This window comes from Lynx canadensis, chromosome D3 (genome assembly GCF_007474595.2).
Source record: "Lynx canadensis isolate LIC74 chromosome D3, mLynCan4.pri.v2, whole genome shotgun sequence".
NCBI lineage: Eukaryota > Metazoa > Chordata > Mammalia > Carnivora > Felidae > Lynx > Lynx canadensis.
The window spans coordinates 31913357-31922103 of record NC_044314.2 but is presented as its reverse complement, the minus strand read 5'-3'; the positions used below and the strand labels follow the sequence as shown (position 1 = coordinate 31922103).

Below are 8747 nucleotides of genomic sequence, written 5' to 3'. Positions count from 1 at the left end.
GGAACACAGAGTAATTAAAACATATTGGAGCTATATATAAAGGATTGAATTACCAACTTATTCTAATCAGTCAAGGCAGACTTCAGAAGTATTGTGTGCTAACATGAAGTTTTGTAGAGTGAAATGATGTTATTTACTTGGTCTTTGTCTATGAGATCTATAAAAGAACGATGTCTCTCCAGGGAATACATAGGATCTTGAAGATGTCAGAAGATGATTGCAAACCTCATGTAGAAATTCTGAAATGTAACTAAAAGTAAAATGAAGACAAAGATGATTTTCTCCAGTACCCTGAATCTAGAAGAAAATCATTGCATCATTTTCAGCAAATAATTAATTTTGATTTCTATAAAGGGACCTGCTATAGAACATGTAGGAGTCAGCCAGTTCCATTGTCTTCCTCCTTTCCTCACATACTCACTCATGGGGACTAACGAAATGAGCCAATATTATTTTTCCCCTTGCAAGTTCTTCTCTGCATAGAGTGGGAGCTCATCTAGCTAACCACTGGGGATGGCCAAAACCAACAAATAAGATAGAAGAGGCAGAAGAGTGGCTAGATCACAGAGGTATATCATAGGTCTTTTAATATAACAATATTTTTAAATAATAGATCATGTTATAGTTCCATGGGCTCCTTTGCTACCACAAAAACAAGGATTGCCTCTTGTGCACAGAGTCCAATAAAAATCAGGTAGTAGATTTCCAGTACATGAAATATACTCTACTACACTTTTCATGTTTTTTAATTCAATTTTATGGGCCTCTGTGGCTGAAGGAACTATGGCTAAAGGAACAGGGTGTGCTGGGTATTTTAACATAGGCTGATATATGCTCACAGATTACAGCAATAGATGGACCATGAGAATCAATTTGTCCAATCTCCCTCATTTCATAGGAAATTGAGGTCTGGAGCAGTTCTTCGCAACTATGTACATATGATGACAACAGAGGAAGTGGACACATTTTTATGCAACAATAGGATTATCTGTAAAGGCCAATCATAGCTAAAGGCAACCACCTGGGGACACCTCAGGCCTGCTTGGCCACCAAGAAGGCTACGGGATCATTATCTCAGCACATCTATAACCCATTCACAGTACTTCAGGTTGCTAAGGTACACATCAAGGGGGAGCTCTGGTCTAGATTACATATACTCAAACAGCAGAATTTATAAGAGTAACATCTGAATTTCTAACTCTCCATAAGGTACTTGTATTGTCTTGGCCAACTGGCCAGGGGCAATGGTTAGAAGTAGGATGGTCTACACTAAGAGTTGACGTGATACAACATCATGGTTTTAAAGAAATTTCTAGCTATCTTACTATACTAATGTCTCTACTTTTCCAGATTCCTTCCAAGATCTCTGGTCTTAGAAAATGGAAATGTAAATCATTGCTCTATCCCACTCTTCCCTCCCCACTCAATAAGGTTTTATAGTAAACTAAACAGAGTTGTGATTTTTAGAATAGAAGAAAATATAATGTGAATAACTGGCTATACAAGTTCCATACATGCATAGGCACACACACATGCACGCACACACACACACAAGCACTGATGGAAGTCTATTCTGAAACAATTAAAATCCTATGATGTTGCATGGGGCTCTCACTTTAATTTTTAAAAATTCATTTCAACGTACCATTTTCTTTAGCACTTAGGCAGAGGCAGGTTGCTTCCTGGGTCTGTGGGTTGCGAATCTCCACCTCGTAGCCTTCCCTAGCTAGTCTCAGAAACCTTAAAGGGGCTCTAAACTATTTATGAACTTGTGCTTCATCTGATTAAAACCTATATGAACCATTCTTTATTTATATGGCGCTTGCGGGCAGTGGCCAAAATCAAAACACCAAGGTAACTGGGCAGTGGTGTTACTAGCATTCTGTTCATTAGCCCTTCTTCTCCATCATAACTGTTTCCACAATGAGTTCTTAGCACTGAAAGAGACAGGGAGAAAAACACCTGTCTTATGAAATGTTTTCTTGTATACTGCATGCTTGAGAATGTAACAAGATCCTTGTCATTCCATTAAAATTACTACTTTAGTACATTCCAGGGTGAAAACAAATGACTACAGAATGGTGTTCTAAACATTTGGAAAACCTTGCTTTTTAACACACGCCACTTCTGTTTCACAGAAAAAGCCTCAACTATTTATTTCATTTCATTTGACTACTTTTTAATCTCAGTTTTAGGAGGACACTAATGACCCTCACAGATTGTTACCCTCCAGTGAAATAACAGAGCTTTGGCAGTGGCTGATTCCAGTTGAGAGATTCTGAAACTCACTGAAATCTTCCTGTTTTGTTGTTCTTCAAACTAGGCTTTGCCATCTGCCTTATGAATTGAATTTTGTTGCAGTATTTCACATGGTCTAAATATGGTTATTGCCATCAGAAACTGAGGTTCCTGGAGAGTATTAATTAAGTCCAAAATATTGCACCAATGTGCACAGTGAAATACAACACAAATGTCATGGCGTGACCATCATTAATACCCTCTTTGCATTCCATGATGGCTCCTCTCTCAAAACCCGGAGACAATTTGGTTGTAGCAGCCAATGAAGTTAAATCTGAAGACTTAAATTCAGGTGTATGAGATAATTGAAACAGATCTTATTGCTCCCAAACACTCTCTTGAAATAATGGCATCTTGACATTTTATCAGTCACTCAAGCGGTCATTCTCCGCATATCAAGCCGGAGCTTGAAGGATAGAGCTGTAAAGAAAGGACTGTGTCAGCCATAAACATTCCTCAAAACCATGAAAACCACAAATGAGAGCTAAGTAATGGAGGCGCAATACCCTTGATATTTCAACAATTACCTGCAACAACAGGCTTTGTTCAGACCGTGGGTCATTTTTTCAAAAGCTTACTTGTCAGGCCCAGACTGGGGTAACTAGAAACAGAAAAGTGAAGAGGGAGGAGAGAAAAGGTGGATCTGACATCCTTAGGTTAAAAAGTGAACTTAAGTTCACTGCATATTTAACTTATGAGAATTTTTCAGCAGCAACAAACTACAAAAAAAAAAAAGATAAAAATAAAGCCACTGAAGACTGAACCCAGGACATTAATATTATTAAGCTTGTGGTGAAGCTTTGAGATCATTAGAAAAGGGCATTTACACTGCCTCAGCTGTTTCCTGTGTGGCCATTCCTGATGTCAAATTATAGAAGAGAAAAATAGCAGGAATGCATTGCAGGAAGAGAATGTAGTAATGGATAAGAATGTAAGTATGGGAAGGCAAAATGAATTTAACTTCATTATCCCTCGGGAACATATCACTGTGTTGTGGAAGAAGAAAGACTATTTTAAATGGAGTTGGTGCTATTTCTTGGCAATTAGGACCCAAGAAAACTAATGAAATTGAGTATACACCACAACCGAGTCACCCAAACTCAAGAGACAGCAAACGTGGAAAGGTTAAATGTCCTAGAAATGCATTTGTGGAGTTTCTCAACACAAGAGATTAATGGTTACTCAAAGCAATGGATAATATAATATAGCTGAAGACCATTAGCGCAGGAAAACACATCAGTGCATCACAAGTTCTCAGGGCTTATCAGATCAATTTTAAATAGGTTTATCTTGGACTTTTCTAACATTTAATGAGGAACAAATTGTTTGTTTTGTTTTGTTTTTCTGTTTCCTCTACCCATGTTGACTTTTTGATATTACCTAGGAGGAGAAACCATTAAATAAATGGGTCGTGACAAGTGTAATTTGCTTGTCTCTGAAGCAATTGGAAAAGGTCATTTTATGATTGTTTCCTCCTATTACACAGTTTATCATAAGTATTTAGATTGACTAGCAGATTCTTTAGATGCGAAAAGAGTTTGAATGGTCATTTGGCTGTTTTCCACAGACTTCATATAGCACCTACCTAACAATCACAGACTAATGAGAATCTGCCTACTTTCGGTAGCTCTCCGTTCGTGTTAATCAAACATGTCAGTCAGTTCTCTTTATGTTTAACACAACAAATGAAACAAACACAAAATATATATTATTATCTATCTGGTGCCCTCACTGGGCTAAGTGTGAAGGGAATTTTAAAAAATAAATAAAGCCCAATCCTTATCTTAAGAAGTGTAGCATCTAGTAAACCTAATTCACTCATATGAATATAAGTCCATTTCTTTTGTTTCTAGGAAAAATAGGAGGGAAAGTGCAATTATTTTACCAATAGCCTCTTGAATGCATACAAGAAATACTTAAGACCAAAGCTTCCTGATTAGGCATTAGAAACCACTTGGAGGAAACCAGAGAATAGTACCTAAAGATTGTAAAGCTTGAATATCAGCTTTACAACTTGGGGTTCTGTGCAATCAGCTCTTCTTTGTCTCTTAGTCCAGGTTTATTGCTCCCCCACCAACTACGTGGCCTGCTTGATCATCCTTGTGAAAGCACAAAGACTTCTGTATATGAATTTGCCTCTTAATTTTACTGTACTCTTTGTTGTTTTACTTTATTTTTCTATGGTTACAACTCCCAATTCAATAAGGACTTTGCAAGACCTATATAAATCTTTTGATAAGCAGCAAATAAGCAACACAAATGTTCAAACAAATGGTTCAATTTTGAAGTAGCAGGTGGACATTTCTGCTTCCTTCCAATGAACCATGCATTTCATCTTTAGTAAAAGATCTCTCTCTTTTATTCTATGTCAGTAGCTCATAATAGGCATCAGTAGAGTAGTTCATAAGCACTACTATGCTATGGCTTGGCTGACCTGTGAAACAACTTCCATGTCCCAATATTTCTCTTTGTGAACAGTACACCCAGATAGGACCTGCATGTCACAATAAACGAAATAGCACAGAAGACCATGTACACTTTTCATATACTGAGGACTATCCAAAGTTGCAAATCTGAATACATTTGTTGTCTGAAAGCAAAGTTCATGAGTAAAGGAAGCTTGAGAAGATTATTTCATGAGAGAACAAAAGACAAGTCTCCTCTAGTGATCAGAAAGGAGAAAAAGTGTGCATAATTTTGCGTGTTAAAAAGTTAAAAAGAGAGCAAAAATCTCACATAACTTCTAGGTCATATTTTGCTTTTAATATAAACATTTTTCTGTCTAGAGTCTTCAAAAGAGTGACCAATATCTATCCTACCCTTTCAGCTAGAACATAAATGCCCTTTGTCCTGCTCATAACCAAACCAAAACAAAACAAACCTATGAAAAGCAACAGTTTGTTCTAAAATTGCTTGGAGCCCAATTACAATAATTGTTATTATTTTTTATTATTTTAAAAAAGAAGAGAAATGCATATCTAAAGGGCAATGCAGTTAGCAGGAAAGATGACAGAAACTAACCTGGAAAGGTAGGATCCAATAAGAAAGGTAGACAGCAAGAAGTATTTTGAGACAGAAAAGGAATTTAGCTACTGTCTATCAAACCCTCACCCAAACACAAAGGACCAATGGATAGGGCCTCCAACTGTACGGTATTTCTGGGCTCACCCAAGCAACAGGTTAAGGGAAGAGACCATCTTGTTCTCTATTTCCTTCCCCACTTCGTGTCCATACCTATTTTTCTTTCTTATTTATCTATTCAGCCAGACAAGTATGAATGAACCAACTTTTAAATTTCCTATAGGAGTAGCAAAGATGCAGGATTCTGTCTTTATGCCTAAGGAAATTTGCCTGTAGATGGGGAGTGAAAATTTATATTTGTATTAATAAGTAACTAAAAAATAAGTAACTGAAAGTATAAGTCCCTTGATTCTTCCAAAGAATTTGATAATTAAGAAGTTCTACAGAGAGTGTCTAGCTTGCAAGAAGGGCCAAGACCTGAATTTAGAAACAGGAACAGACAAGAGCTGAATTTTTTGCATAAGAAAATGAGGGAAGATACTGGATTTTGTTGGGATGGGGGTAGAGAATGAAGGAGAAGGAAAAAAAGAATCGTCCAGCAATTTACAGAAGTGGGAGAAGGACTTTTAATGAGAGACACTGTAATATTTGATTATAAGATTTTGCTTTGCCAGGATATAGACTCCATTCCTCTCCTCAGACTTTCAGTAAAGTCTGCAAAATGCAAAAACAAAAGCAAACAAAAACTGGTATTTTTGTGTAAATGAGAAAAATGGAATAAGACCCATGCTTAGATAGAGGCCACAGTGGAAACAAACAAAGAGAAAACACAAAAGATGGTAAATCTGGAATTCAGAGAAGGCAAGAAGCTGGAGCCAGATACTGACCTTGATGATAGAACCTGCCTTCAAAAGGCTGAAAATCTTGAGAAAGGCAGGGAACAGGAATACAGGCCAACCTAGATTTTAAGAAAGGAGACCAAAGCTGACATCTGGGTTCTCCATGTAACGAGTCACATGAGGCTACCATATGTCTGTGTCAAATACGTAATTAATACCAGAACGTGCTAGAGAGAAAGTAGAAATAAAAGCAGGCAGAGAGTCAGGAAGGATTTAGAAAAAGTAGAGTTCAAAGCCTAAGCTTTGACCTGATCTCCCTTGCTAATGTAAAATATGACCACTTCGTTATAATGTTAACACAATGTCATTTGGTAAGCTGTGTGTTGGCTTCAAAGGTTTTGTAAAGATACCCAAAGCCCATAGGGACTGGTCATATGTAACCCAAATTTAAAAAAAACTGAAGAAAATAAAATTTCTTAAAAGGATCTCCCAGGAGAGTTCTAGTTTTCTTTGATCTTTTCAGCTAGGGTCTAATGCTAGTAGTGTCTTTCCTATGAATTCTCAACATAGGAAATATAAAGAATGCAAACTTAGAATCCCACTTGCTTCTTATGTGACAAGAGGAATAGCATAGTTGTCAGATGTCTGTGAACTCACTTCTGACATGTCTAATGGTGTGACCCTGAGAAGTCATCTGACTTGTCTGAGCTCCAGTATACCATCTGTAAAGTAAGAATGAAGGCAGCTACTTCATAATGTCATTAAGAAGAAACGAGACCTCATAGGTAATACACTTAGCACAGTACCTAACACTGTGCTAGTAACCTATTCACTCATCTGTAAAGATTTCAATAAACTGAAATCTTTATTTCTATAAATAGGAGTTGCTATCATAAGCCACTCCAATGTAAAATTATTTTCTTTTAGATGTATATTCATTCATTTTTACAAATATTTGAACTCAATTGTATTATGTAGATGTTAAAGAACTACCAAAAATGTAATTTTTCCACCTTCTAAGAATTTGCCATACACACCACATAATATTCTTAATACAAACAAATGTCATTAAATGCCAAAGGCAGTAAATAGCATATACCACAGTATAGAGATTTCACTGTGTCTCTGAAAAAAGGGAAAGATTATCAGAAAAAAAATATTTTCAGATCAGCAGAAAAAAAATGTATTGCTCATGCCAACTTAGTAGCTATTTAATTCAATATTTTGACACTGTTACTGGGTCAGGCAAAGGTCCATCAATAATCAATAAATATTTAATGAGCATCTACTATAATCAAAGATTATTGATGCCCTAGGGTTAATGGTGGTGGCACTGCTGAGCAGAATGCAGAATACCACTGCCAGCACAGGGAAAGTTTCTGGGCCTCTCCCTTTCAGCTCACCACCAGCTTGAGATTACCAGCATGTTCATGGTGATACCTAATTGCAGACTGCTGGCTACAAAGGAGAGGAGCAGGCAAAAAAAGGGGTGGGGTGTCAACCAGTTTGGCAACAAGTACATCTAGCCAACCAAGCCCCTTCCCCTGGGGTGCCCCATCCACCTGGACCCTCTTACTAATTATACTTTTGGTATAAAAGAGTACCTCTATGAGAAAGATAGCTTTGTTGTAGCTAGGTTTCATTGCATGGGCAAGGAATTTGATAAACTTAGGAAAGAGGAGGGTCGTAGAAGGGGTTCTAATTATGCATGAGTATTGGCTGGCCCATGCATTACTGCTACAGCTAGGAACAACTTTCTTCAAATTACCAAATGAAGTGTTAAACTTAACCCAGGAGAAGAGGTTGAAAGACTAAAATGCTTAATGGCCGAGATACCAAGCCCTGTAGGTCATTGATGACTGCATTGGTAACTGGCAGAAACCAAATTTTGAATCTCATCAATATCCAGACCTTTCTGCACATATTACACAACCTAAGGAGCATAAGAATTTGTTTTTGGTTCAGCTTCAAGAAGAAACCTTATATGTGGTCCCTAAAACTGCAGCTGTTAGCTGCACCATTGTTTGAACTGTATGATGATGCCCTGGGATAAAGACCCATCATTTCTAGTCTCCCTTGGCTTTGGGGCAGGTTCATTTTCATATACAACTGAATTTCTGAATGATGGAGAAAGTTGCTCTGTGAGCACAGCTGTACACAGTATAGAATAAACATGGTAGAAGAAGCGTTTTGGGTTTTGTTTGTTTGTTTCATCTTTTTCCCAATCCCTAAATGCCATCTACTATCCACTGTTTGAATAGTAAAGTTAATATAAAAAACTAGACAGTGGTGTAACCGGATGTGAAAATATTTAACTTTTTGTTCTGTATTTTTTGTATATTAAGAAAGTGGACTCCAAAAAATTTTTTTCTAGCATACCATATCCTCTTTAGGTATCAATGTATTATATAAACCTTAACCAAATCTTATGATAAATACACTATAGTCATGACTGTGCTTGTGCTACATCTCATCCTTATGCTAGCCTTTACACTGGTATTTTATTCTGATATATTAGGACCAATCAGCAATCTCAAAATGCTCAACAGTATGTGGCTTCTCTTTCTTTTCTTTCCTTCTTTCTTTCTT

The 8747-nt window shown here is 37.0% G+C and overlaps 1 pseudogene; it reads left to right on the top strand.

Moving 5' to 3' along the window:
• The first annotated feature begins 7582 nt into the window (after positions 1-7582).
• Positions 7583-8271, top strand: LOC115528014 (annotated as a pseudogene).
• The last annotated feature ends 476 nt before the right edge of the window (positions 8272-8747 follow it).